This window comes from Pelobates fuscus, chromosome 3 (assembly GCF_036172605.1).
Source record: "Pelobates fuscus isolate aPelFus1 chromosome 3, aPelFus1.pri, whole genome shotgun sequence".
NCBI classification, from domain to species: Eukaryota; Metazoa; Chordata; class Amphibia; order Anura; family Pelobatidae; genus Pelobates; species Pelobates fuscus.
The window spans coordinates 399,758,696-399,786,195 of NC_086319.1; the positions used below are offsets into that span (position 1 = coordinate 399,758,696).

General features: G+C 46.5%; 16 non-coding genes across 16 annotated transcripts; all 16 read right to left on the minus strand.

Moving 5' to 3' along the window:
* Positions 1 to 3,507: 3,507 nt before the first annotated feature.
* On the minus strand, positions 3,508 to 3,579 carry TRNAE-CUC (transfer RNA glutamic acid (anticodon CUC)). The gene has a single exon. It is a non-coding gene; the product is annotated as a tRNA-Glu (tRNA).
* A 1,273-nt stretch (positions 3,580 to 4,852) lies between these two features.
* Positions 4,853 to 4,924, minus strand: TRNAE-CUC (transfer RNA glutamic acid (anticodon CUC)). Its single transcript has one exon. It is a non-coding gene; the product is annotated as a tRNA-Glu (tRNA).
* Positions 4,925 to 6,189: 1,265 nt separating this feature from the next.
* On the minus strand, positions 6,190 to 6,261 carry TRNAE-CUC (transfer RNA glutamic acid (anticodon CUC)). The gene has a single exon. It is a non-coding gene; the product is annotated as a tRNA-Glu (tRNA).
* A 1,960-nt stretch (positions 6,262 to 8,221) lies between these two features.
* On the minus strand, positions 8,222 to 8,293 carry TRNAE-CUC (transfer RNA glutamic acid (anticodon CUC)). Its single transcript has one exon. It is a non-coding gene; the product is annotated as a tRNA-Glu (tRNA).
* A 625-nt stretch (positions 8,294 to 8,918) lies between these two features.
* Positions 8,919 to 8,990, minus strand: TRNAE-CUC (transfer RNA glutamic acid (anticodon CUC)). The gene has a single exon. It is a non-coding gene; the product is annotated as a tRNA-Glu (tRNA).
* A 2,660-nt stretch (positions 8,991 to 11,650) lies between these two features.
* On the minus strand, positions 11,651 to 11,722 carry TRNAE-CUC (transfer RNA glutamic acid (anticodon CUC)). The gene has a single exon. It is a non-coding gene; the product is annotated as a tRNA-Glu (tRNA).
* Positions 11,723 to 12,938: 1,216 nt separating this feature from the next.
* Positions 12,939 to 13,010, minus strand: TRNAE-CUC (transfer RNA glutamic acid (anticodon CUC)). The gene has a single exon. It is a non-coding gene; the product is annotated as a tRNA-Glu (tRNA).
* A 1,960-nt stretch (positions 13,011 to 14,970) lies between these two features.
* TRNAE-CUC (transfer RNA glutamic acid (anticodon CUC)) lies at positions 14,971 to 15,042 on the minus strand. Its single transcript has one exon. It is a non-coding gene; the product is annotated as a tRNA-Glu (tRNA).
* A 1,217-nt stretch (positions 15,043 to 16,259) lies between these two features.
* On the minus strand, positions 16,260 to 16,331 carry TRNAE-CUC (transfer RNA glutamic acid (anticodon CUC)). Its single transcript has one exon. It is a non-coding gene; the product is annotated as a tRNA-Glu (tRNA).
* Positions 16,332 to 16,956: 625 nt separating this feature from the next.
* Positions 16,957 to 17,028, minus strand: TRNAE-CUC (transfer RNA glutamic acid (anticodon CUC)). The gene has a single exon. It is a non-coding gene; the product is annotated as a tRNA-Glu (tRNA).
* A 1,266-nt stretch (positions 17,029 to 18,294) lies between these two features.
* Positions 18,295 to 18,366, minus strand: TRNAE-CUC (transfer RNA glutamic acid (anticodon CUC)). Its single transcript has one exon. It is a non-coding gene; the product is annotated as a tRNA-Glu (tRNA).
* A 1,216-nt stretch (positions 18,367 to 19,582) lies between these two features.
* TRNAE-CUC (transfer RNA glutamic acid (anticodon CUC)) lies at positions 19,583 to 19,654 on the minus strand. Its single transcript has one exon. It is a non-coding gene; the product is annotated as a tRNA-Glu (tRNA).
* A 2,608-nt stretch (positions 19,655 to 22,262) lies between these two features.
* On the minus strand, positions 22,263 to 22,334 carry TRNAE-CUC (transfer RNA glutamic acid (anticodon CUC)). The gene has a single exon. It is a non-coding gene; the product is annotated as a tRNA-Glu (tRNA).
* Positions 22,335 to 22,959: 625 nt separating this feature from the next.
* On the minus strand, positions 22,960 to 23,031 carry TRNAE-CUC (transfer RNA glutamic acid (anticodon CUC)). Its single transcript has one exon. It is a non-coding gene; the product is annotated as a tRNA-Glu (tRNA).
* A 1,265-nt stretch (positions 23,032 to 24,296) lies between these two features.
* On the minus strand, positions 24,297 to 24,368 carry TRNAE-CUC (transfer RNA glutamic acid (anticodon CUC)). Its single transcript has one exon. It is a non-coding gene; the product is annotated as a tRNA-Glu (tRNA).
* A 2,610-nt stretch (positions 24,369 to 26,978) lies between these two features.
* Positions 26,979 to 27,050, minus strand: TRNAE-CUC (transfer RNA glutamic acid (anticodon CUC)). The gene has a single exon. It is a non-coding gene; the product is annotated as a tRNA-Glu (tRNA).
* Positions 27,051 to 27,500: the final 450 nt, after the last annotated feature.

Below are 27,500 nucleotides of genomic sequence, written 5' to 3' on the forward strand. Positions count from 1 at the left end.
ATTCCTGAACCCCTGAACTGATATGTGTGATCTTTGGATATGTTGGTCACCCAGATCAGGGCTATTAGGGGATGTAACATTTGTGGGGTTTTATGTATTTTTAGGGAACATTTTGCTTGTTGCGGGAAAAGATTAACTTTCCCTGACCGGAAATCGAACCCGGGCCGCGGCGGTGAGAGCGCCGAATCCTAACCACTAGACCACCAGGGAATTGTGAGCTGCTAGAAACTGTGAGAAAACGAGTTTGTGGTATCCAGAAGCTCAAGGTTTCCACGCGACAGTGCAATTCAAACGTTTGCCTTTTAAGGCACTGAAAATGTCAGCAAGGTCCATTCTTACACAGATTTCCTCAATGCGCCCTAATTAGACTGCAGCAAGATCGCTTATTTTAAAGGCAAAAAGGAAACCGATTTCAAATTAAAGTGCGAGCTACACCTGGGCCTATCATAGCTCTCCTCCCTCTCCAAGTGAGTTTGCCACGAGCTCCTGGAGGAGCCTGGTTGCCAGCCTCCTACCCACAGATTATCGGCCCTGCAGGGAAACCTGTAAAAGCCTACCAAACGTGACCGACTGTTAGCACTGATTTCATGGAACTGTTTTGGGCATAGGACCATGTGCACGCTTGGTCAAAATTATGACTTCCAGGAAATTCCTGAACCCCTGAACTGATATGTGTGATCTTTGGATATGTTGGTCACCCAGATCAGGGCTATTAGGGGATGTAACATTTGTGGGGTTTTATGTATTTTTAGGGAACATTTTGCTTGTTGCGGGAAAATTTCCTGACCGGGAATCGAACCAGGGCCGCGGCGGTGAGAGCGCCGAATCCTAACCACTAGACCACCAGGGAACTGTGAGCTGCTAGAAACTGTGAGAAAACGAGTTTGTGGAATCCAGAAGCTCAAGGTTTCCACGCGACAGTGCAATTCAAACAGTTGCCTTTTAAGGCAATGAAAATGTCAGCAAGGTCCATTCTTACACAGATTTCCTCAATGCGCCCTAATTAGACTGCAGCAAGATCGCTTATTTTAAAGGCAAAAAGGAAACCGATTTCAAATTAAAGTGCGAGCTACACCTGACAGCTTCAATCAACCATTATTTAACCATCTCGTTATCTCCATTTCCTGGGCGTATCATAGCTCTCCTCCCTCTCCAAGTGAGTTTGCCACGAGCTCCTGGAGGAGCCTGCTTGCCAGCCTACTACCCACAGATTATGGGCCCTGCAGGGAAACCTGTAAAAGCCTACCAAACGTGACCGACTGTTAGCACTAATTTCATGGAACTGTTTTGGGCATAGGACCATGTGCACGCTTGGTCAAAATTATGACTTCCAGGAAATTCCTGAACCCCTGAACTGATATGTGTGATCTTTGGATATGTTGGTCACCCAGATCAGGGCTATTAGGGGATGTAACATTTGTGGGGTTTTATGTATTTTTAGGGAACATTTTGCTTGTTGCGGGAAAAGATTAACTTTCCCTGACCGGGAAAACCCGGGCCGCGGCGGTGAGAGCGCCGAATCCTAACCACTAGACCACCAGGGAACTGTGTGCTGCTAGAAACTGTGAGAAAACGAGTTTGTGGAATCCAGAAGCTCAAGGTTTCCACACGACAGTGCAATTCAAACGTTTGCCTTTTAAGGCAATGAAAATGTCAGCAAGGTCCATTCTTACACAGATTTCCTCAATGCGCCCTAATTAGACTGCAGCAAGATCGCTTATTTTAAAGGCAAAAAGGAAACCGATTTCAAATTAAAGTGCGAGCTACACCTGACAGCTTCAATCAACCATTATTTAACCATCTCGTTATCTCCATTTCCTGGGCGTATCATAGCTCTCCTCCCTCTCCAAGTGAGTTTGCCACGAGCTCCTGGAGGAGCCTGCTTGCCAGCCTCCTACCCACAGAATATGGGCCCTGCAGGGAAACCTGTAAAAGCCTACCAAACTTAACCGACTGTTAGCACTGATTTCATGGAACTGTTTTGGGCATAGGACCATGTGCACGCTTGGTCAAAATTATGAATTCCAGGAAATTCCTGAACCCCTGAACTGATATGTGTGATCTTTGGATATGTTGGTCACCCAGATCAGGGCTATTAGGGGATGTAACATTTGTGGGGTTTTATGTATTTTTAGGGAACATTTTGCTTGTTGCGGGAAAAGATTAACTTTCCCTGACCGGAAATCGAACCCGGGCCGCGGCGGTGAGAGCGCCGAATCCTAACCACTAGACCACCAGGGAACTGTGAGCTGCTAGAAACTGTGAAAAAACGAGTTTGTGGTATCCAGAAGCTCAAGCTTTCCACGCGACAGTGAAATTCAAACGTTTACCTTTTAAGGCAATGAAAATGTCAGCAAGGTCCATTCTTACACAGATTTCCTCAATGCGCCCTAATTAGACTGCAGCAAGATCACTTATTTTAAAGGCAAAAAGGAAACCGATTTCAAATTAAAGTGCGAGCTACACCTGGGCCTATCATAGCTCTCCTCCCTCTCCAAGTGAGTTTGCCACGAGCTCCTGGAGGAGCCTGCTTGCCAGCCTCCTACCCACAGATTATGAGCCCTGCAGGGAAACCTGTAAAAGCCTACCAAACGTGACCGACTGTTAGCACTGATTTCATGGAACTGTTTTGGGCATAGGACCATGTGCACGCTTGGTCAAAATTATGACTTGCAGGAAATTCCTGAACCCCTGAACTGATATGTGTGATCTTTGGATATGTTGGTCACCCAGATCAAGGCTATTAGGGGATGTAACATTTGTGGGGTTTTATGTATTTTTAGGGAACATTTTGCTTGTTGCGGGAAAATTTCCCTGACCGGGAATCGAACCCGGGCTGCGGCGGCGAGAGCGCCGAATCCTAACCACTAGACCACCAGGGAACTGTGAGCTGCTAGAAACTGTGAGAAAACGAGTTTGTGGAATCCAGAAGCTCAAGGTTTCCACGCGACAGTGCAATTCAAACAGTTGCCTTTTAAGGCAATGAAAATGTCAGCAAGGTCCATTCTTATACAGATTTCCTCAATGCGCCCTAATTAGACTGCAGCAAGATCGCTTATTTTAAAGGCAAAAAGGAAACCGATTTCAAATTAAAGTGCGAGCTACACCTGACAGCTTCAATCAACCATTATTTAACCATCTCGTTATCTCCATTTCCTGGGCGTATCATAGCTCTCCTCCCTCTCCAAGTGAGTTTGCCACGAGCTCCTGGAGGAGCCTGCTTGCCAGCCTACTACCCACAGATTATGGGCCCTGCAGGGAAACCTGTAAAAGCCTACCAAACGTGACCGACTGTTAGCACTGATTTCATGGAACTGTTTTGGGCATAGGACCATGTGCACGCTTGGTCAAAATTATGACTTCCAGGAAATTCCTGAACCCCTGAACTGATATGTGTGATCTTTGGATATGTTGGTCACCCAGATCAGGGCTATTAGGGGATGTAACATTTGTGGGGTTTTATGTATTTTTAGGGAACATTTTGCTTGTTGCGGGAAAAGATTAACTTTCCCTGACCGGGAATCGAACCCGGGCCGCGGCGGTGAGAGCGCCGAATCCTAACCACTAGACCACCAGGGAACTGTGTGCTGCTAGAAACTGTGAGAAAACGAGTTTGTGGAATCCAGAAGCTCAAGGTTTCCACACGACAGTGCAATTCAAACGTTTGCCTTTTAAGGCAATGAAAATGTCAGCAAGGTCCATTCTTACACAGATTTCCTCAATGCGCCCTAATTAGACTGCAGCAAGATCGCTTATTTTAAAGGCAAAAAGGAAACCGATTTCAAATTAAAGTGCGAGCTACACCTGACAGCTTCAATCAACCATTATTTAACCATCTCGTTATCTCCATTTCCTAGGCGTATCATAGCTCTCCTCCCTCTCCAAGTGAGTTTGCCACGAGCTCCTGGAGGAGCCTGCTTGCCAGCCTCCTACCCACAGAATATGGGCCCTGCAGGGAAACCTGTAAAAGCCTACCAAACTTAACCGACTGTTAGCACTGATTTCATGGAACTGTTTTGGGCATAGGACCATGTGCACGCTTGGTCAAAATTATGACTTCCAGGAAATTCCTGAACCCCTGAACTGATATGTGTGATCTTTGGATATGTTGGTCACCCAGATCAGGGCTATTAGGGGATGTAACATTTGTGGGGTTTTATGTATTTTTAGGGAACATTTTGCTTGTTGCGGGAAAAGATTAACTTTCCCTGACCGGAAATCGAACCCGGGCCGCGGCGGTGAGAGCGCCGAATCCTAACCACTAGACCACCAGGGAACTGTGAGCTGCTAGAAACTGTGAGAAAACGAGTTTGTGGAATCCAGAAGCTCAAGGTTTCCACGCGACAGTGAAATTCAAACGTTTACCTTTTAAGGCACTGAAAATGTCAGCAAGGTCCATTCTTAAACAGATTTCCTCAATGCGCCCTAATTAGACTGCAGCAAGATCGCTTATTTTAAAGGCAAAAAGGAAACCGATTTCAAATTAAAGTGCGAGCTACACCTGGGCCTATCATAGCTCTCCTCCCTCTCCAAGTGAGTTTGCCACGAGCTCCTGGAGGAGCCTGCTTGCCAGCCTCCTACCCACAGATTATGAGCCCTGCAGGGAAACCTGTAAAAGCCTACCAAACGTGACCGACTGTTAGCACTGATTTCATGGAACTGTTTTGGGCATAGGACCATGTGCACGCTTGGTCAAAATTATGACTTCCAGGAAATTCCTGAACCCCTGAACTGATATGTGTGATCTTTGGATATGTTGGTCACCCAGATCAGGGCTATTAGGGGATGTAACATTTGTGGGGTTTTATGTATTTTTAGGGAACATTTTGCTTGTTGCGGGAAAAGATTAACTTTCCCTGACCGGGAATCGAACCCGGGCCGCGGCGGTGAGAGCGCCGAATCCTAACCACTAGACCACCAGGGAACTGTGAGCTGCTAGAAACTGTGAGAAAACGAGTTTGTGGAATCCAGAAGCTCAAGGTTTCCACGCGACAGTGCAATTCAAACAGTTGCCTTTTAAGGCAATGAAAATGTCAGCAAGGTCCATTCTTACACAGATTTCCTCAATGCGCCCTAATTAGACTGCAGCAAGATCGCTTATTTTAAAGGCAAAAAGGAAACCGATTTCAAATTAAAGTGCGAGCTACACCTGACAGCTTCAATCAACCATTATTTAACCATCTCGTTATCTCCATTTCCTGGGCGTATCATAGCTCTCCTCCCTCTCCAAGTGAGTTTGCCACGAGCTCCTGGAGGAGCCTGCTTGCCAGCCTCCTACCCACAGAATATGGGCCCTGCAGGGAAACCTGTAAAAGCCTACCAAACTTAACCGACTGTTAGCACTGATTTCATGGAACTGTTTTGGGCATAGGACCATGTGCACGCTTGGTCAAAATTATGAATTCCAGGAAATTCCTGAACCCCTGAACTGATATGTGTGATCTTTGGATATGTTGGTCACCCAGATCAGGGCTATTAGGGGATGTAACATTTGTGGGGTTTTATGTATTTTTAGGGAACATTTTGCTTGTTGCGGGAAAAGATTAACTTTCCCTGACCGGAAATCGAACCCGGGCCGCGGCGGTGAGAGCGCCGAATCCTAACCACTAGACCACCAGGGAACTGTGAGCTGCTAGAAACTGTGAGAAAACGAGTTTGTGGTATCCAGAAGCTCAAGCTTTCCACGCGACAGTGAAATTCAAACGTTTACCTTTTAAGGCAATGAAAATGTCAGCAAGGTCCATTCTTACACAGATTTCCTCAATGCGCCCTAATTAGACTGCAGCAAGATCACTTATTTTAAAGGCAAAAAGGAAACCGATTTCAAATTAAAGTGCGAGCTACACCTGGGCCTATCATAGCTCTCCTCCCTCTCCAAGTGAGTTTGCCACGAGCTCCTGGAGGAGCCTGGTTGCCAGCCTCCTACCCACAGATTATCGGCCCTGCAGGGAAACCTGTAAAAGCCTACCAAACGTGACCGACTGTTAGCACTGATTTCATGGAACTGTTTTGGGCATAGGACCATGTGCACGCTTGGTCAAAATTATGACTTCCAGGAAATTCCTGAACCCCTGAACTGATATGTGTGATCTTTGGATATGTTGGTCACCCAGATCAGGGCTATTAGGGGATGTAACATTTGTGGGGTTTTATGTATTTTTAGGGAACATTTTGCTTGTTGCGGGAAAATTTCCTGACCGGGAATCGAACCCGGGCCGCGGCGGTGAGAGCGCCGAATCCTAACCACTAGACCACCAGGGAACTGTGAGCTGCTAGAAACTGTGAGAAAACGAGTTTGTGGAATCCAGAAGCTCAAGGTTTCCACGCGACAGTGCAATTCAAACAGTTGCCTTTTAAGGCAATGAAAATGTCAGCAAGGTCCATTCTTACACAGATTTCCTCAATGCGCCCTAATTAGACTGCAGCAAGATCGCTTATTTTAAAGGCAAAAAGGAAACCGATTTCAAATTAAAGTGCGAGCTACACCTGACAGCTTCAATCAACCATTATTTAACCATCTCGTTATCTCCATTTCCTGGGCGTATCATAGCTCTCCTCCCTCTCCAAGTGAGTTTGCCACGAGCTCCTGGAGGAGCCTGCTTGCCAGCCTACTACCCACAGATTATGGGCCCTGCAGGGAAACCTGTAAAAGCCTACCAAACGTGACCGACTGTTAGCACTAATTTCATGGAACTGTTTTGGGCATAGGACCATGTGCACGCTTGGTCAAAATTATGACTTCCAGGAAATTCCTGAACCCCTGAACTGATATGTGTGATCTTTGGATATGTTGGTCACCCAGATCAGGGCTATTAGGGGATGTAACATTTGTGGGGTTTTATGTATTTTTAGGGAACATTTTGCTTGTTGCGGGAAAAGATTAACTTTCCCTGACCGGGAAAACCCGGGCCGCGGCGGTGAGAGCGCCGAATCCTAACCACTAGACCACCAGGGAACTGTGTGCTGCTAGAAACTGTGAGAAAACGAGTTTGTGGAATCCAGAAGCTCAAGGTTTCCACACGACAGTGCAATTCAAACGTTTGCCTTTTAAGGCAATGAAAATGTCAGCAAGGTCCATTCTTACACAGATTTCCTCAATGCGCCCTAATTAGACTGCAGCAAGATCGCTTATTTTAAAGGCAAAAAGGAAACCGATTTCAAATTAAAGTGCGAGCTACACCTGACAGCTTCAATCAACCATTATTTAACCATCTCGTTATCTCCATTTCCTGGGCGTATCATAGCTCTCCTCCCTCTCCAAGTGAGTTTGCCACGAGCTCCTGGAGGAGCCTGCTTGCCAGCCTCCTACCCACAGAATATGGGCCCTGCAGGGAAACCTGTAAAAGCCTACCAAACTTAACCGACTGTTAGCACTGATTTCATGGAACTGTTTTGGGCATAGGACCATGTGCACGCTTGGTCAAAATTATGAATTCCAGGAAATTCCTGAACCCCTGAACTGATATGTGTGATCTTTGGATATGTTGGTCACCCAGATCAGGGCTATTAGGGGATGTAACATTTGTGGGGTTTTATGTATTTTTAGGGAACATTTTGCTTGTTGCGGGAAAAGATTAACTTTCCCTGACCGGAAATCGAACCCGGGCCGCGGCGGTGAGAGCGCCGAATCCTAACCACTAGACCACCAGGGAACTGTGAGCTGCTAGAAACTGTGAAAAAACGAGTTTGTGGTATCCAGAAGCTCAAGCTTTCCACGCGACAGTGAAATTCAAACGTTTACCTTTTAAGGCAATGAAAATGTCAGCAAGGTCCATTCTTACACAGATTTCCTCAATGCGCCCTAATTAGACTGCAGCAAGATCACTTATTTTAAAGGCAAAAAGGAAACCGATTTCAAATTAAAGTGCGAGCTACACCTGGGCCTATCATAGCTCTCCTCCCTCTCCAAGTGAGTTTGCCACGAGCTCCTGGAGGAGCCTGCTTGCCAGCCTCCTACCCACAGATTATGAGCCCTGCAGGGAAACCTGTAAAAGCCTACCAAACGTGACCGACTGTTAGCACTGATTTCATGGAACTGTTTTGGGCATAGGACCATGTGCACGCTTGGTCAAAATTATGACTTGCAGGAAATTCCTGAACCCCTGAACTGATATGTGTGATCTTTGGATATGTTGGTCACCCAGATCAAGGCTATTAGGGGATGTAACATTTGTGGGGTTTTATGTATTTTTAGGGAACATTTTGCTTGTTGCGGGAAAATTTCCCTGACCGGGAATCGAACCCGGGCTGCGGCGGTGAGAGCGCCGAATCCTAACCACTAGACCACCAGGGAACTGTGAGCTGCTAGAAACTGTGAGAAAACGAGTTTGTGGAATCCAGAAGCTCAAGGTTTCCACGCGACAGTGCAATTCAAACAGTTGCCTTTTAAGGCAATGAAAATGTCAGCAAGGTCCATTCTTATACAGATTTCCTCAATGCGCCCTAATTAGACTGCAGCAAGATCGCTTATTTTAAAGGCAAAAAGGAAACCGATTTCAAATTAAAGTGCGAGCTACACCTGACAGCTTCAATCAACCATTATTTAACCATCTCGTTATCTCCATTTCCTGGGCGTATCATAGCTCTCCTCCCTCTCCAAGTGAGTTTGCCACGAGCTCCTGGAGGAGCCTGCTTGCCAGCCTACTACCCACAGATTATGGGCCCTGCAGGGAAACCTGTAAAAGCCTACCAAACGTGACCGACTGTTAGCACTGATTTCATGGAACTGTTTTGGGCATAGGACCATGTGCACGCTTGGTCAAAATTATGACTTCCAGGAAATTCCTGAACCCCTGAACTGATATGTGTGATCTTTGGATATGTTGGTCACCCAGATCAGGGCTATTAGGGGATGTAACATTTGTGGGGTTTTATGTATTTTTAGGGAACATTTTGCTTGTTGCGGGAAAAGATTAACTTTCCCTGACCGGGAATCGAACCCGGGCCGCGGCGGTGAGAGCGCCGAATCCTAACCACTAGACCACCAGGGAACTGTGTGCTGCTAGAAACTGTGAGAAAACGAGTTTGTGGAATCCAGAAGCTCAAGGTTTCCACACGACAGTGCAATTCAAACGTTTGCCTTTTAAGGCAATGAAAATGTCAGCAAGGTCCATTCTTACACAGATTTCCTCAATGCGCCCTAATTAGACTGCAGCAAGATCGCTTATTTTAAAGGCAAAAAGGAAACCGATTTCAAATTAAAGTGCGAGCTACACCTGACAGCTTCAATCAACCATTATTTAACCATCTCGTTATCTCCATTTCCTAGGCGTATCATAGCTCTCCTCCCTCTCCAAGTGAGTTTGCCACGAGCTCCTGGAGGAGCCTGCTTGCCAGCCTCCTACCCACAGAATATGGGCCCTGCAGGGAAACCTGTAAAAGCCTACCAAACTTAACCGACTGTTAGCACTGATTTCATGGAACTGTTTTGGGCATAGGACCATGTGCACGCTTGGTCAAAATTATGACTTCCAGGAAATTCCTGAACCCCTGAACTGATATGTGTGATCTTTGGATATGTTGGTCACCCAGATCAGGGCTATTAGGGGATGTAACATTTGTGGGGTTTTATGTATTTTTAGGGAACATTTTGCTTGTTGCGGGAAAAGATTAACTTTCCCTGACCGGAAATCGAACCCGGGCCGCGGCGGTGAGAGCGCCGAATCCTAACCACTAGACCACCAGGGAACTGTGAGCTGCTAGAAACTGTGAGAAAACGAGTTTGTGGAATCCAGAAGCTCAAGGTTTCCACGCGACAGTGAAATTCAAACGTTTACCTTTTAAGGCACTGAAAATGTCAGCAAGGTCCATTCTTAAACAGATTTCCTCAATGCGCCCTAATTAGACTGCAGCAAGATCGCTTATTTTAAAGGCAAAAAGGAAACCGATTTCAAATTAAAGTGCGAGCTACACCTGACAGCTTCAATCAACCATTATTTAACCATCTCGTTATCTCCATTTCCTGGGCGTATCATAGCTCTCCTCCCTCTCCAAGTGAGTTTGCCACGAGCTCCTGGAGGAGCCTGCTTGCCAGCCTCCTACCCACAGAATATGGGCCCTGCAGGGAAACCTGTAAAAGCCTACCAAACTTAACCGACTGTTAGCACTGATTTCATGGAACTGTTTTGGGCATAGGACCATGTGCACGCTTGGTCAAAATTATGAATTCCAGGAAATTCCTGAACCCCTGAACTGATATGTGTGATCTTTGGATATGTTGGTCACCCAGATCAGGGCTATTAGGGGATGTAACATTTGTGGGGTTTTATGTATTTTTAGGGAACATTTTGCTTGTTGCGGGAAAAGATTAACTTTCCCTGACCGGAAATCGAACCCGGGCCGCGGCGGTGAGAGCGCCGAATCCTAACCACTAGACCACCAGGGAACTGTGAGCTGCTAGAAACTGTGAGAAAACGAGTTTGTGGTATCCAGAAGCTCAAGCTTTCCACGCGACAGTGAAATTCAAACGTTTACCTTTTAAGGCAATGAAAATGTCAGCAAGGTCCATTCTTACACAGATTTCCTCAATGCGCCCTAATTAGACTGCAGCAAGATCACTTATTTTAAAGGCAAAAAGGAAACCGATTTCAAATTAAAGTGCGAGCTACACCTGACAGCTTCAATCAACCATTATTTAACCATCTCGTTATCTCCATTTCCTGGGCGTATCATAGCTCTCCTTCCTCTCCAAGTGAGTTTGCCACGAGCTCCTGGAGGAGCCTGCTTGCCAGCCTACTACCCACAGATTATGGGCCCTGCAGGGAAACCTGTAAAAGCCTACCAAACGTGACCGACTGTTAGCACTGATTTCATGGAACTGTTTTGGGCATAGGACCATGTGCACGCTTGGTCAAAATTATGACTTCCAGGAAATTCCTGAACCCCTGAACTGATATGTGTGATCTTTGGATATGTTGGTCACCCAGATCAGGGCTATTAGGGGATGTAACATTTGTGGGGTTTTATGTATTTTTAGGGAACATTTTGCTTGTTGCGGGAAAAGATTAACTTTCCCTGACCGGAAATCGAACCCGGGCCGCGGCGGTGAGAGCGCCGAATCCTAACCACTAGACCACCAGGGAATTGTGAGCTGCTAGAAACTGTGAGAAAACGAGTTTGTGGTATCCAGAAGCTCAAGGTTTCCACGCGACAGTGCAATTCAAACGTTTGCCTTTTAAGGCACTGAAAATGTCAGCAAGGTCCATTCTTACACAGATTTCCTCAATGCGCCCTAATTAGACTGCAGCAAGATCGCTTATTTTAAAGGCAAAAAGGAAACCGATTTCAAATTAAAGTGCGAGCTACACCTGGGCCTATCATAGCTCTCCTCCCTCTCCAAGTGAGTTTGCCACGAGCTCCTGGAGGAGCCTGCTTGCCAGCCTCCTACCCACAGATTATGAGCCCTGCAGGGAAACCTGTAAAAGCCTACCAAACGTGACCGACTGTTAGCACTGATTTCATGGAACTGTTTTGGGCATAGGACCATGTGCACGCTTGGTCAAAATTATGACTTGCAGGAAATTCCTGAACCCCTGAACTGATATGTGTGATCTTTGGATATGTTGGTCACCCAGATCAAGGCTATTAGGGGATGTAACATTTGTGGGGTTTTATGTATTTTTAGGGAACATTTTGCTTGTTGCGGGAAAATTTCCCTAACCGGGAATCGAACCCGGGCTGCGGCGGTGAGAGCGCCGAATCCTAACCACTAGACCACCAGGGAACTGTGAGCTGCTAGAAACTGTGAGAAAACGAGTTTGTGGAATCCAGAAGCTCAAGGTTTCCACGCGACAGTGCAATTCAAACAGTTGCCTTTTAAGGCAATGAAAATGTCAGCAAGGTCCATTCTTATACAGATTTCCTCAATGCGCCCTAATTAGACTGCAGCAAGATCGCTTATTTTAAAGGCAAAAAGGAAACCGATTTCAAATTAAAGTGCGAGCTACACCTGGGCCTATCATAGCTCTCCTCCCTCTCTAAGTGAGTTTGCCACGAGCTCCTGGAGGAGCCTGCTTGCCAGCCTCCTACCCACAGATTATGGGCCCTGCAGGGAAACCTGTAAAAGCCTACCAAACGTGACCGACTGTTAGCACTGATTTCATGGAACTGTTTTGGGCATAGGACCATGTGCACGCTTGGTCAAAATTATGACTTCCAGGAAATTCCTGAACCCCTGAACTGATATGTGTGATCTTTGGATATGTTGGTCACCCAGATCAGGGCTATTAGGGGATGTAACATTTGTGGGGTTTTATGTATTTTTAGGGAACATTTTGCTTGTTGCAGGAAAAGATTAACTTTCCCTGACCGGAAATCGAACCCGGGCCGCGGCGGTGAGAGCGCCGAATCCTAACCACTAGACCACCAGGGAATTGTGAGCTGCTAGAAACTGTGAGAAAACGAGTTTGTGGTATCCAGAAGCTCAAGGTTTCCACGCGACAGTGCAATTCAAACGTTTGCCTTTTAAGGCACTGAAAATGTCAGCAAGGTCCATTCTTACACAGATTTCCTCAATGCGCCCTAATTAGTCAGCTGCACCACCCCTTTTTTTAAAGGCAAAAAGGAAACCGATTTCAAATTAAAGTGCGAGCTACACCTGGGCCTATCATAGCTCTCCTCCCTCTCCAAGTGAGTTTGCCACGAGCTCCTGGAGGAGCCTGGTTGCCAGCCTCCTACCCACAGATTATCGGCCCTGCAGGGAAACCTGTAAAAGCCTACCAAACGTGACCGACTGTTAGCACTGATTTCATGGAACTGTTTTGGGCATAGGACCATGTGCACGCTTGGTCAAAATTATGACTTCCAGGAAATTCCTGAACCCCTGAACTGATATGTGTGATCTTTGGATATGTTGGTCACCCAGATCAGGGCTATTAGGGGATGTAACATTTGTGGGGTTTTATGTATTTTTAGGGAACATTTTGCTTGTTGCGGGAAAATTTCCTGACCGGGAATCGAACCCGGGCCGCGGCGGTGAGAGCGCCGAATCCTAACCACTAGACCACCAGGGAACTGTGAGCTGCTAGAAACTGTGAGAAAACGAGTTTGTGGAATCCAGAAGCTCAAGGTTTCCACGCGACAGTGCAATTCAAACAGTTGCCTTTTAAGGCAATGAAAATGTCAGCAAGGTCCATTCTTACACAGATTTCCTCAATGCGCCCTAATTAGACTGCAGCAAGATCGCTTATTTTAAAGGCAAAAAGGAAACCGATTTCAAATTAAAGTGCGAGCTACACCTGACAGCTTCAATCAACCATTATTTAACCATCTCGTTATCTCCATTTCCTGGGCGTATCATAGCTCTCCTCCCTCTCCAAGTGAGTTTGCCACGAGCTCCTGGAGGAGCCTGCTTGCCAGCCTACTACCCACAGATTATGGGCCCTGCAGGGAAACCTGTAAAAGCCTACCAAACGTGACCGACTGTTAGCACTAATTTCATGGAACTGTTTTGGGCATAGGACCATGTGCACGCTTGGTCAAAATTATGACTTCCAGGAAATTCCTGAACCCCTGAACTGATATGTGTGATCTTTGGATATGTTGGTCACCCAGATCAGGGCTATTAGGGGATGTAACATTTGTGGGGTTTTATGTATTTTTAGGGAACATTTTGCTTGTTGCGGGAAAAGATTAACTTTCCCTGACCGGGAAAACCCGGGCCGCGGCGGTGAGAGCGCCGAATCCTAACCACTAGACCACCAGGGAACTGTGTGCTGCTAGAAACTGTGAGAAAACGAGTTTGTGGAATCCAGAAGCTCAAGGTTTCCACACGACAGTGCAATTCAAACGTTTGCCTTTTAAGGCAATGAAAATGTCAGCAAGGTCCATTCTTACACAGATTTCCTCAATGCGCCCTAATTAGACTGCAGCAAGATCGCTTATTTTAAAGGCAAAAAGGAAACCGATTTCAAATTAAAGTGCGAGCTACACCTGACAGCTTCAATCAACCATTATTTAACCATCTCGTTATCTCCATTTCCTGGGCGTATCATAGCTCTCCTTCCTCTCCAAGTGAGTTTGCCACGAGCTCCTGGAGGAGCCTGCTTGCCAGCCTACTACCCACAGATTATGGGCCCTGCAGGGAAACCTGTAAAAGCCTACCAAACGTGACCGACTGTTAGCACTGATTTCATGGAACTGTTTTGGGCATAGGACCATGTGCACGCTTGGTCAAAATTATGACTTCCAGGAAATTCCTGAACCCCTGAACTGATATGTGTGATCTTTGGATATGTTGGTCACCCAGATCAGGGCTATTAGGGGATGTAACATTTGTGGGGTTTTATGTATTTTTAGGGAACATTTTGCTTGTTGCGGGAAAAGATTAACTTTCCCTGACCGGAAATCGAACCCGGGCCGCGGCGGTGAGAGCGCCGAATCCTAACCACTAGACCACCAGGGAATTGTGAGCTGCTAGAAACTGTGAGAAAACGAGTTTGTGGTATCCAGAAGCTCAAGGTTTCCACGCGACAGTGCAATTCAAACGTTTGCCTTTTAAGGCACTGAAAATGTCAGCAAGGTCCATTCTTACACAGATTTCCTCAATGCGCCCTAATTAGACTGCAGCAAGATCGCTTATTTTAAAGGCAAAAAGGAAACCGATTTCAAATTAAAGTGCGAGCTACACCTGGGCCTATCATAGCTCTCCTCCCTCTCCAAGTGAGTTTGCCACGAGCTCCTGGAGGAGCCTGCTTGCCAGCCTCCTACCCACAGATTATGAGCCCTGCAGGGAAACCTGTAAAAGCCTACCAAACGTGACCGACTGTTAGCACTGATTTCATGGAACTGTTTTGGGCATAGGACCATGTGCACGCTTGGTCAAAATTATGACTTGCAGGAAATTCCTGAACCCCTGAACTGATATGTGTGATCTTTGGATATGTTGGTCACCCAGATCAAGGCTATTAGGGGATGTAACATTTGTGGGGTTTTATGTATTTTTAGGGAACATTTTGCTTGTTGCGGGAAAATTTCCCTAACCGGGAATCGAACCCGGGCTGCGGCGGTGAGAGCGCCGAATCCTAACCACTAGACCACCAGGGAACTGTGAGCTGCTAGAAACTGTGAGAAAACGAGTTTGTGGAATCCAGAAGCTCAAGGTTTCCACGCGACAGTGCAATTCAAACAGTTGCCTTTTAAGGCAATGAAAATGTCAGCAAGGTCCATTCTTATACAGATTTCCTCAATGCGCCCTAATTAGACTGCAGCAAGATCGCTTATTTTAAAGGCAAAAAGGAAACCGATTTCAAATTAAAGTGCGAGCTACACCTGGGCCTATCATAGCTCTCCTCCCTCTCTAAGTGAGTTTGCCACGAGCTCCTGGAGGAGCCTGCTTGCCAGCCTCCTACCCACAGATTATGGGCCCTGCAGGGAAACCTGTAAAAGCCTACCAAACGTGACCGACTGTTAGCACTGATTTCATGGAACTGTTTTGGGCATAGGACCATGTGCACGCTTGGTCAAAATTATGACTTCCAGGAAATTCCTGAACCCCTGAACTGATATGTGTGATCTTTGGATATGTTGGTCACCCAGATCAGGGCTATTAGGGGATGTAACATTTGTGGGGTTTTATGTATTTTTAGGGAACATTTTGCTTGTTGCAGGAAAAGATTAACTTTCCCTGACCGGAAATCGAACCCGGGCCGCGGCGGTGAGAGCGCCGAATCCTAACCACTAGACCACCAGGGAATTGTGAGCTGCTAGAAACTGTGAGAAAACGAGTTTGTGGTATCCAGAAGCTCAAGGTTTCCACGCGACAGTGCAATTCAAACGTTTGCCTTTTAAGGCACTGAAAATGTCAGCAAGGTCCATTCTTACACAGATTTCCTCAATGCGCCCTAATTAGTCAGCTGCACCACCCCTTTTTTTAAAGGCAAAAAGGAAACCGATTTCAAATTAAAGTGCGAGCTACACCTGGGCCTATCATAGCTCTCCTCCCTCTCCAAGTGAGTTTGCCACGAGCTCCTGGAGGAGCCTGCTTGCCAGCCTCCTACCCACAGATTATGAGCCCTGCAGGGAAACCTGTAAAAGCCTACCAAACGTGACCGACTGTTAGCACTGATTTCATGGAACTGTTTTGGGCATAGGACCATGTGCACGCTTGGTCAAAATTATGACTTGCAGGAAATTCCTGAACCCCTGAACTGATATGTGTGATCTTTGGATATGTTGGTCACCCAGATCAAGGCTATTAGGGGATGTAACATTTGTGGGGTTTTATGTATTTTTAGGGAACATTTTGCTTGTTGCGGGAAAATTTCCCTGACCGGGAATCGAACCCGGGCTGCGGCGGTGAGAGCACCGAATCCTAACCACTAGACCACCAGGGAACTGTGAGCTGCTAGAAACTGTGAGAAAACGAGTTTGTGGAATCCAGAAGCTCAAGGTTTCCACGCGACAGTGCAATTCAAACAGTTGCCTTTTAAGGCAATGAAAATGTCAGCAAGGTCCATTCTTATACAGATTTCCTCAATGCGCCCTAATTAGACTGCAGCAAGATCGCTTATTTTAAAGGCAAAAAGGAAACCGATTTCAAATTAAAGTGCGAGCTACACCTGACAGCTTCAATCAACCATTATTTAACCATCTCGTTATCTCCATTTCCTGGGCGTATCATAGCTCTCCTCCCTCTCCAAGTGAGTTTGCCACGAGCTCCTGGAGGAGCCTGCTTGCCAGCCTACTACCCACAGATTATGGGCCCTGCAGGGAAACCTGTAAAAGCCTACCAAACGTGACCGACTGTTAGCACTGATTTCATGGAACTGTTTTGGGCATAGGACCATGTGCACGCTTGGTCAAAATTATGACTTCCAGGAAATTCCTGAACCCCTGAACTGATATGTGTGATCTTTGGATATGTTGGTCACCCAGATCAGGGCTATTAGGGGATGTAACATTTGTGGGGTTTTATGTATTTTTAGGGAACATTTTGCTTGTTGCGGGAAAAGATTAACTTTCCCTGACCGGGAATCGAACCCGGGCCGCGGCGGTGAGAGCGCCGAATCCTAACCACTAGACCACCAGGGAACTGTGTGCTGCTAGAAACTGTGAGAAAACGAGTTTGTGGAATCCAGAAGCTCAAGGTTTCCACACGACAGTGCAATTCAAACGTTTGCCTTTTAAGGCAATGAAAATGTCAGCAAGGTCCATTCTTACACAGATTTCCTCAATGCGCCCTAATTAGACTGCAGCAAGATCGCTTATTTTAAAGGCAAAAAGGAAACCGATTTCAAATTAAAGTGCGAGCTACACCTGACAGCTTCAATCAACCATTATTTAACCATCTCGTTATCTCCATTTCCTAGGCGTATCATAGCTCTCCTCCCTCTCCAAGTGAGTTTGCCACGAGCTCCTGGAGGAGCCTGCTTGCCAGCCTCCTACCCACAGAATATGGGCCCTGCAGGGAAACCTTTAAAAGCCTACCAAACTTAACCGACTGTTAGCACTGATTTCATGGAACTGTTTTGGGCATAGGACCATGTGCACGCTTGGTCAAAATTATGACTTCCAGGAAATTCCTGAACCCCTGAACTGATATGTGTGATCTTTGGATATGTTGGTCACCCAGATCAGGGCTATTAGGGGATGTAACATTTGTGGGGTTTTATGTATTTTTAGGGAACATTTTGCTTGTTGCGGGAAAAGATTAACTTTCCCTGACCGGAAATCGAACCCGGGCCGCGGCGGTGAGAGCGCCGAATCCTAACCACTAGACCACCAGGGAACTGTGAGCTGCTAGAAACTGTGAGAAAACGAGTTTGTGGAATCCAGAAGCTCAAGGTTTCCACGCGACAGTGAAATTCAAACGTTTACCTTTTAAGGCACTGAAAATGTCAGCAAGGTCCATTCTTAAACAGATTTCCTCAATGCGCCCTAATTAGACTGCAGCAAGATCGCTTATTTTAAAGGCAAAAAGGAAACCGATTTCAAATTAAAGTGCGAGCTACACCTGGGCCTATCATAGCTCTCCTCCCTCTCCAAGTGAGTTTGCCACGAGCTCCTGGAGGAGCCTGCTTGCCAGCCTCCTACCCACAGATTATGAGCCCTGCAGGGAAACCTGTAAAAGCCTACCAAACGTGACCGACTGTTAGCACTGATTTCATGGAACTGTTTTGGGCATAGGACCATGTGCACGCTTGGTCAAAATTATGACTTCCAGGAAATTCCTGAACCCCTGAACTGATATGTGTGATCTTTGGATATGTTGGTCACCCAGATCAGGGCTATTAGGGGATGTAACATTTGTGGGGTTTTATGTATTTTTAGGGAACATTTTGCTTGTTGCGGGAAAATTTCCCTAACCGGGAATCGAACCCGGGCTGCGGCGGTGAGAGCGCCGAATCCTAACCACTAGACCACCAGGGAACTGTGAGCTGCTAGAAACTGTGAGAAAACGAGTTTGTGGAATCCAGAAGCTCAAGGTTTCCACGCGACAGTGCAATTCAAACAGTTGCCTTTTAAGGCAATGAAAATGTCAGCAAGGTCCATTCTTATACAGATTTCCTCAATGCGCCCTAATTAGACTGCAGCAAGATCGCTTATTTTAAAGGCAAAAAGGAAACCGATTTCAAATTAAAGTGCGAGCTACACCTGGGCCTATCATAGCTCTCCTCCCTCTCTAAGTGAGTTTGCCACGAGCTCCTGGAGGAGCCTGCTTGCCAGCCTCCTACCCACAGATTATGGGCCCTGCAGGGAAACCTGTAAAAGCCTACCAAACGTGACCGACTGTTAGCACTGATTTCATGGAACTGTTTTGGGCATAGGACCATGTGCACGCTTGGTCAAAATTATGACTTCCAGGAAATTCCTGAACCCCTGAACTGATATGTGTGATCTTTGGATATGTTGGTCACCCAGATCAGGGCTATTAGGGGATGTAACATTTGTGGGGTTTTATGTATTTTTAGGGAACATTTTGCTTGTTGCAGGAAAAGATTAACTTTCCCTGACCGGAAATCGAACCCGGGCCGCGGCGGTGAGAGCGCCGAATCCTAACCACTAGACCACCAGGGAATTGTGAGCTGCTAGAAACTGTGAGAAAACGAGTTTGTGGTATCCAGAAGCTCAAGGTTTCCACGCGACAGTGCAATTCAAACGTTTGCCTTTTAAGGCACTGAAAATGTCAGCAAGGTCCATTCTTACACAGATTTCCTCAATGCGCCCTAATTAGTCAGCTGCACCACCCCTTTTTTTAAAGGCAAAAAGGAAACCGATTTCAAATTAAAGTGCGAGCTACACCTGGGCCTATCATAGCTCTCCTCCCTCTCCAAGTGAGTTTGCCACGAGCTCCTGGAGGAGCCTGGTTGCCAGCCTCCTACCCACAGATTATCGGCCCTGCAGGGAAACCTGTAAAAGCCTACCAAACGTGACCGACTGTTAGCACTGATTTCATGGAACTGTTTTGGGCATAGGACCATGTGCACGCTTGGTCAAAATTATGACTTCCAGGAAATTCCTGAACCCCTGAACTGATATGTGTGATCTTTGGATATGTTGGTCACCCAGATCAGGGCTATTAGGGGATGTAACATTTGTGGGGTTTTATGTATTTTTAGGGAACATTTTGCTTGTTGCGGGAAAATTTCCTGACCGGGAATCGAACCCGGGCCGCGGCGGTGAGAGCGCCGAATCCTAACCACTAGACCACCAGGGAACTGTGAGCTGCTAGAAACTGTGAGAAAACGAGTTTGTGGAATCCAGAAGCTCAAGGTTTCCACGCGACAGTGCAATTCAAACAGTTGCCTTTTAAGGCAATGAAAATGTCAGCAAGGTCCATTCTTACACAGATTTCCTCAATGCGCCCTAATTAGACTGCAGCAAGATCGCTTATTTTAAAGGCAAAAAGGAAACCGATTTCAAATTAAAGTGCGAGCTACACCTGACAGCTTCAATCAACCATTATTTAACCATCTCGTTATCTCCATTTCCTGGGCGTATCATAGCTCTCCTCCCTCTCCAAGTGAGTTTGCCACGAGCTCCTGGAGGAGCCTGCTTGCCAGCCTACTACCCACAGATTATGGGCCCTGCAGGGAAACCTGTAAAAGCCTACCAAACGTGACCGACTGTTAGCACTAATTTCATGGAACTGTTTTGGGCATAGGACCATGTGCACGCTTGGTCAAAATTATGACTTCCAGGAAATTCCTGAACCCCTGAACTGATATGTGTGATCTTTGGATATGTTGGTCACCCAGATCAGGGCTATTAGGGGATGTAACATTTGTGGGGTTTTATGTATTTTTAGGGAACATTTTGCTTGTTGCGGGAAAAGATTAACTTTCCCTGACCGGGAAAACCCGGGCCGCGGCGGTGAGAGCGCCGAATCCTAACCACTAGACCACCAGGGAACTGTGTGCTGCTAGAAACTGTGAGAAAACGAGTTTGTGGAATCCAGAAGCTCAAGGTTTCCACACGACAGTGCAATTCAAACGTTTGCCTTTTAAGGCAATGAAAATGTCAGCAAGGTCCATTCTTACACAGATTTCCTCAATGCGCCCTAATTAGACTGCAGCAAGATCGCTTATTTTAAAGGCAAAAAGGAAACCGATTTCAAATTAAAGTGCGAGCTACACCTGACAGCTTCAATCAACCATTATTTAACCATCTCGTTATCTCCATTTCCTGGGCGTATCATAGCTCTCCTTCCTCTCCAAGTGAGTTTGCCACGAGCTCCTGGAGGAGCCTGCTTGCCAGCCTACTACCCACAGATTATGGGCCCTGCAGGGAAACCTGTAAAAGCCTACCAAACGTGACCGACTGTTAGCACTGATTTCATGGAACTGTTTTGGGCATAGGACCATGTGCACGCTTGGTCAAAATTATGACTTCCAGGAAATTCCTGAACCCCTGAACTGATATGTGTGATCTTTGGATATGTTGGTCACCCAGATCAGGGCTATTAGGGGATGTAACATTTGTGGGGTTTTATGTATTTTTAGGGAACATTTTGCTTGTTGCGGGAAAAGATTAACTTTCCCTGACCGGAAATCGAACCCGGGCTGCGGCGGTGAGAGCGCCGAATCCTAACCACTAGACCACCAGGGAACTGTGAGCTGCTAGAAACTGTGAGAAAACGAGTTTGTGGAATCCAGAAGCTCAAGGTTTCCACGCGACAGTGCAATTCAAACAGTTGCCTTTTAAGGCAATGAAAATGTCAGCAAGGTCCATTCTTATACAGATTTCCTCAATGCGCCCTAATTAGACTGCAGCAAGATCGCTTATTTTAAAGGCAAAAAGGAAACCGATTTCAAATTAAAGTGCGAGCTACACCTGGGCCTATCATAGCTCTCCTCCCTCTCTAAGTGAGTTTGCCACGAGCTCCTGGAGGAGCCTGCTTGCCAGCCTCCTACCCACAGATTATGGGCCCTGCAGGGAAACCTGTAAAAGCCTACCAAACGTGACCGACTGTTAGCACTGATTTCATGGAACTGTTTTGGGCATAGGACCATGTGCACGCTTGGTCAAAATTATGACTTCCAGGAAATTCCTGAACCCCTGAACTGATATGTGTGATCTTTGGATATGTTGGTCACCCAGATCAGGGCTATTAGGGGATGTAACATTTGTGGGGTTTTATGTATTTTTAGGGAACATTTTGCTTGTTGCAGGAAAAGATTAACTTTCCCTGACCGGAAATCGAACCCGGGCCGCGGCGGTGAGAGCGCCGAATCCTAACCACTAGACCACCAGGGAATTGTGAGCTGCTAGAAACTGTGAGAAAACGAGTTTGTGGTATCCAGAAGCTCAAGGTTTCCACGCGACAGTGCAATTCAAACGTTTGCCTTTTAAGGCACTGAAAATGTCAGCAAGGTCCATTCTTACACAGATTTCCTCAATGCGCCCTAATTAGTCAGCTGCACCACCCCTTTTTTTAAAGGCAAAAAGGAAACCGATTTCAAATTAAAGTGCGAGCTACACCTGGGCCTATCATAGCTCTCCTCCCTCTCCAAGTGAGTTTGCCACGAGCTCCTGGAGGAGCCTGCTTGCCAGCCTCCTACCCACAGATTATGAGCCCTGCAGGGAAACCTGTAAAAGCCTACCAAACGTGACCGACTGTTAGCACTGATTTCATGGAACTGTTTTGGGCATAGGACCATGTGCACGCTTGGTCAAAATTATGACTTGCAGGAAATTCCTGAACCCCTGAACTGATATGTGTGATCTTTGGATATGTTGGTCACCCAGATCAAGGCTATTAGGGGATGTAACATTTGTGGGGTTTTATGTATTTTTAGGGAACATTTTGCTTGTTGCGGGAAAATTTCCCTGACCGGGAATCGAACCCGGGCTGCGGCGGTGAGAGCACCGAATCCTAACCACTAGACCACCAGGGAACTGTGAGCTGCTAGAAACTGTGAGAAAACGAGTTTGTGGAATCCAGAAGCTCAAGGTTTCCACGCGACAGTGCAATTCAAACAGTTGCCTTTTAAGGCAATGAAAATGTCAGCAAGGTCCATTCTTATACAGATTTCCTCAATGCGCCCTAATTAGACTGCAGCAAGATCGCTTATTTTAAAGGCAAAAAGGAAACCGATTTCAAATTAAAGTGCGAGCTACACCTGACAGCTTCAATCAACCATTATTTAACCATCTCGTTATCTCCATTTCCTGGGCGTATCATAGCTCTCCTCCCTCTCCAAGTGAGTTTGCCACGAGCTCCTGGAGGAGCCTGCTTGCCAGCCTACTACCCACAGATTATGGGCCCTGCAGGGAAACCTGTAAAAGCCTACCAAACGTGACCGACTGTTAGCACTGATTTCATGGAACTGTTTTGGGCATAGGACCATGTGCACGCTTGGTCAAAATTATGACTTCCAGGAAATTCCTGAACCCCTGAACTGATATGTGTGATCTTTGGATATGTTGGTCACCCAGATCAGGGCTATTAGGGGATGTAACATTTGTGGGGTTTTATGTATTTTTAGGGAACATTTTGCTTGTTGCGGGAAAAGATTAACTTTCCCTGACCGGGAATCGAACCCGGGCCGCGGCGGTGAGAGCGCCGAATCCTAACCACTAGACCACCAGGGAACTGTGTGCTGCTAGAAACTGTGAGAAAACGAGTTTGTGGAATCCAGAAGCTCAAGGTTTCCACACGACAGTGCAATTCAAACGTTTGCCTTTTAAGGCAATGAAAATGTCAGCAAGGTCCATTCTTACACAGATTTCCTCAATGCGCCCTAATTAGACTGCAGCAAGATCGCTTATTTTAAAGGCAAAAAGGAAACCGATTTCAAATTAAAGTGCGAGCTACACCTGACAGCTTCAATCAACCATTATTTAACCATCTCGTTATCTCCATTTCCTAGGCGTATCATAGCTCTCCTCCCTCTCCAAGTGAGTTTGCCACGAGCTCCTGGAGGAGCCTGCTTGCCAGCCTCCTACCCACAGAATATGGGCCCTGCAGGGAAACCTGTAAAAGCCTACCAAACTTAACCGACTGTTAGCACTGATTTCATGGAACTGTTTTGGGCATAGGACCATGTGCACGCTTGGTCAAAATTATGACTTCCAGGAAATTCCTGAACCCCTGAACTGATATGTGTGATCTTTGGATATGTTGATCACCCAGATCAGGGCTATTAGGGGATGTAACATTTGTGGGGTTTTATGTATTTTTAGGGAACATTTTGCTTGTTGCGGGAAAAGATTAACTTTCCCTGACCGGAAATCGAACCCGGGCCGCGGCGGTGAGAGCGCCGAATCCTAACCACTAGACCACCAGGGAACTGTGAGCTGCTAGAAACTGTGAGAAAACGAGTTTGTGGAATCCAGAAGCTCAAGGTTTCCACGCGACAGTGAAATTCAAACGTTTACCTTTTAAGGCACTGAAAATGTCAGCAAGGTCCATTCTTAAACAGATTTCCTCAATGCGCCCTAATTAGACTGCAGCAAGATCGCTTATTTTAAAGGCAAAAAGGAAACCGATTTCAAATTAAAGTGCGAGCTACACCTGGGCCTATCATAGCTCTCCTCCCTCTCCAAGTGAGTTTGCCACGAGCTCCTGGAGGAGCCTGCTTGCCAGCCTCCTACCCACAGATTATGAGCCCTGCAGGGAAACCTGTAAAAGCCTACCAAACGTGACCGACTGTTAGCACTGATTTCATGGAACTGTTTTGGGCATAGGACCATGTGCACGCTTGGTCAAAATTATGACTTCCAGGAAATTCCTGAACCCCTGAACTGATATGTGTGATCTTTGGATATGTTGGTCACCCAGATCAGGGCTATTAGGGGATGTAACATTTGTGGGGTTTTATGTATTTTTAGGGAACATTTTGCTTGTTGCGGGAAAATTTCCTGACCGGGAATCGAACCCGGGCCGCGGCGGTGAGAGCGCCGAATCCTAACCACTAGACCACCAGGGAACTGTGAGCTGCTAGAAACTGTGAGAAAACGAGTTTGTGGAATCCAGAAGCTCAAGGTTTCCACGCGACAGTGCAATTCAAACAGTTGCCTTTTAAGGCAATGAAAATGTCAGCAAGGTCCATTCTTACACAGATTTCCTCAATGCGCCCTAATTAGACTGCAGCAAGATCGCTTATTTTAAAGGCAAAAAGGAAACCGATTTCAAATTAAAGTGCGAGCTACACCTGACAGCTTCAATCAACCATTATTTAACCATCTCGTTATCTCCATTTCCTGGGCGTATCATAGCTCTCCTCCCTCTCCAAGTGAGTTTGCCACGAGCTCCTGGAGGAGCCTGCTTGCCAGCCTCCTACCCACAGAATATGGGCCCTGCAGGGAAACCTGTAAAAGCCTACCAAACTTAACCGACTGTTAGCACTGATTTCATGGAACTGTTTTGGGCATAGGACCATGTGCACGCTTGGTCAAAATTATGAATTCCAGGAAATTCCTGAACCCCTGAACTGATATGTGTGATCTTTGGATATGTTGGTCACCCAGATCAGGGCTATTAGGGGATGTAACATTTGTGGGGTTTTATGTATTTTTAGGGAACATTTTGCTTGTTGCGGGAAAAGATTAACTTTCCCTGACCGGAAATCGAACCCGGGCCGCGGCGGTGAGAGCGCCGAATCCTAACCACTAGACCACCAGGGAACTGTGAGCTGCTAGAAACTGTGAGAAAACGAGTTTGTGGTATCCAGAAGCTCAAGCTTTCCACGCGACAGTGAAATTCAAACGTTTACCTTTTAAGGCAATGAAAATGTCAGCAAGGTCCATTCTTACACAGATTTCCTCAATGCGCCCTAATTAGACTGCAGCAAGATCACTTATTTTAAAGGCAAAAAGGAAACCGATTTCAAATTAAAGTGCGAGCTACACCTGACAGCTTCAATCAACCATTATTTAACCATCTCGTTATCTCCATTTCCTGGGCGTATCATAGCTCTCCTTCCTCTCCAAGTGAGTTTGCCACGAGCTCCTGGAGGAGCCTGCTTGCCAGCCTACTACCCACAGATTATGGGCCCTGCAGGGAAACCTGTAAAAGCCTACCAAACGTGACCGACTGTTAGCACTGATTTCATGGAACTGTTTTGGGCATAGGACCATGTGCACGCTTGGTCAAAATTATGACTTCCAGGAAATTCCTGAACCCCTGAACTGATATGTGTGATCTTTGGATATGTTGGTCACCCAGATCAGGGCTATTAGGGGATGTAACATTTGTGGGGTTTTATGTATTTTTAGGGAACATTTTGCTTGTTGCGGGAAAAGATTAACTTTCCCTGACCGGAAATCGAACCCGGGCCGCGGCGGTGAGAGCGCCGAATCCTAACCACTAGACCACCAGGGAATTGTGAGCTGCTAGAAACTGTGAGAAAACGAGTTTGTGGTATCCAGAAGCTCAAGGTTTCCACGCGACAGTGCAATTCAAACGTTTGCCTTTTAAGGCACTGAAAATGTCAGCAAGGTCCATTCTTACACAGATTTCCTCAATGCGCCCTAATTAGACTGCAGCAAGATCGCTTATTTTAAAGGCAAAAAGGAAACCGATTTCAAATTAAAGTGCGAGCTACACCTGGGCCTATCATAGCTCTCCTCCCTCTCCAAGTGAGTTTGCCACGAGCTCCTGGAGGAGCCTGCTTGCCAGCCTCCTACCCACAGATTATGAGCCCTGCAGGGAAACCTGTAAAAGCCTACCAAACGTGACCGACTGTTAGCACTGATTTCATGGAACTGTTTTGGGCATAGGACCATGTGCACGCTTGGTCAAAATTATGACTTGCAGGAAATTCCTGAACCCCTGAACTGATATGTGTGATCTTTGGATATGTTGGTCACCCAGATCAAGGCTATTAGGGGATGTAACATTTGTGGGGTTTTATGTATTTTTAGGGAACATTTTGCTTGTTGCAGGAAAAGATTAACTTTCCCTGACCGGAAATCGAACCCGGGCCGCGGCGGTGAGAGCGCCGAATCCTAACCACTAGACCACCAGGGAATTGTGAGCTGCTAGAAACTGTGAGAAAACGAGTTTGTGGTATCCAGAAGCTCAAGGTTTCCACGCGACAGTGCAATTCAAACGTTTGCCTTTTAAGGCACTGAAAATGTCAGCAAGGTCCATTCTTACACAGATTTCCTCAATGCGCCCTAATTAGTCAGCTGCACCACCCCTTTTTTTAAAGGCAAAAAGGAAACCGATTTCAAATTAAAGTGCGAGCTACACCTGGGCCTATCATAGCTCTCCTCCCTCTCCAAGTGAGTTTGCCACGAGCTCCTGGAGGAGCCTGGTTGCCAGCCTCCTACCCACAGATTATCGGCCCTGCAGGGAAACCTGTAAAAGCCTACCAAACGTGACCGACTGTTAGCACTGATTTCATGGAACTGTTTTGGGCATAGGACCATGTGCACGCTTGGTCAAAATTATGACTTCCAGGAAATTCCTGAACCCCTGAACTGATATGTGTGATCTTTGGATATGTTGGTCACCCAGATCAGGGCTATTAGGGGATGTAACATTTGTGGGGTTTTATGTATTTTTAGGGAACATTTTGCTTGTTGCGGGAAAATTTCCTGACCGGGAATCGAACCCGGGCCGCGGCGGTGAGAGCGCCGAATCCTAACCACTAGACCACCAGGGAACTGTGAGCTGCTAGAAACTGTGAGAAAACGAGTTTGTGGAATCCAGAAGCTCAAGGTTTCCACGCGACAGTGCAATTCAAACAGTTGCCTTTTAAGGCAATGAAAATGTCAGCAAGGTCCATTCTTACACAGATTTCCTCAATGCGCCCTAATTAGACTGCAGCAAGATCGCTTATTTTAAAGGCAAAAAGGAAACCGATTTCAAATTAAAGTGCGAGCTACACCTGACAGCTTCAATCAACCATTATTTAACCATCTCGTTATCTCCATTTCCTGGGCGTATCATAGCTCTCCTCCCTCTCCAAGTGAGTTTGCCACGAGCTCCTGGAGGAGCCTGCTTGCCAGCCTCCTACCCACAGAATATGGGCCCTGCAGGGAAACCTGTAAAAGCCTACCAAACTTAACCGACTGTTAGCACTGATTTCATGGAACTGTTTTGGGCATAGGAC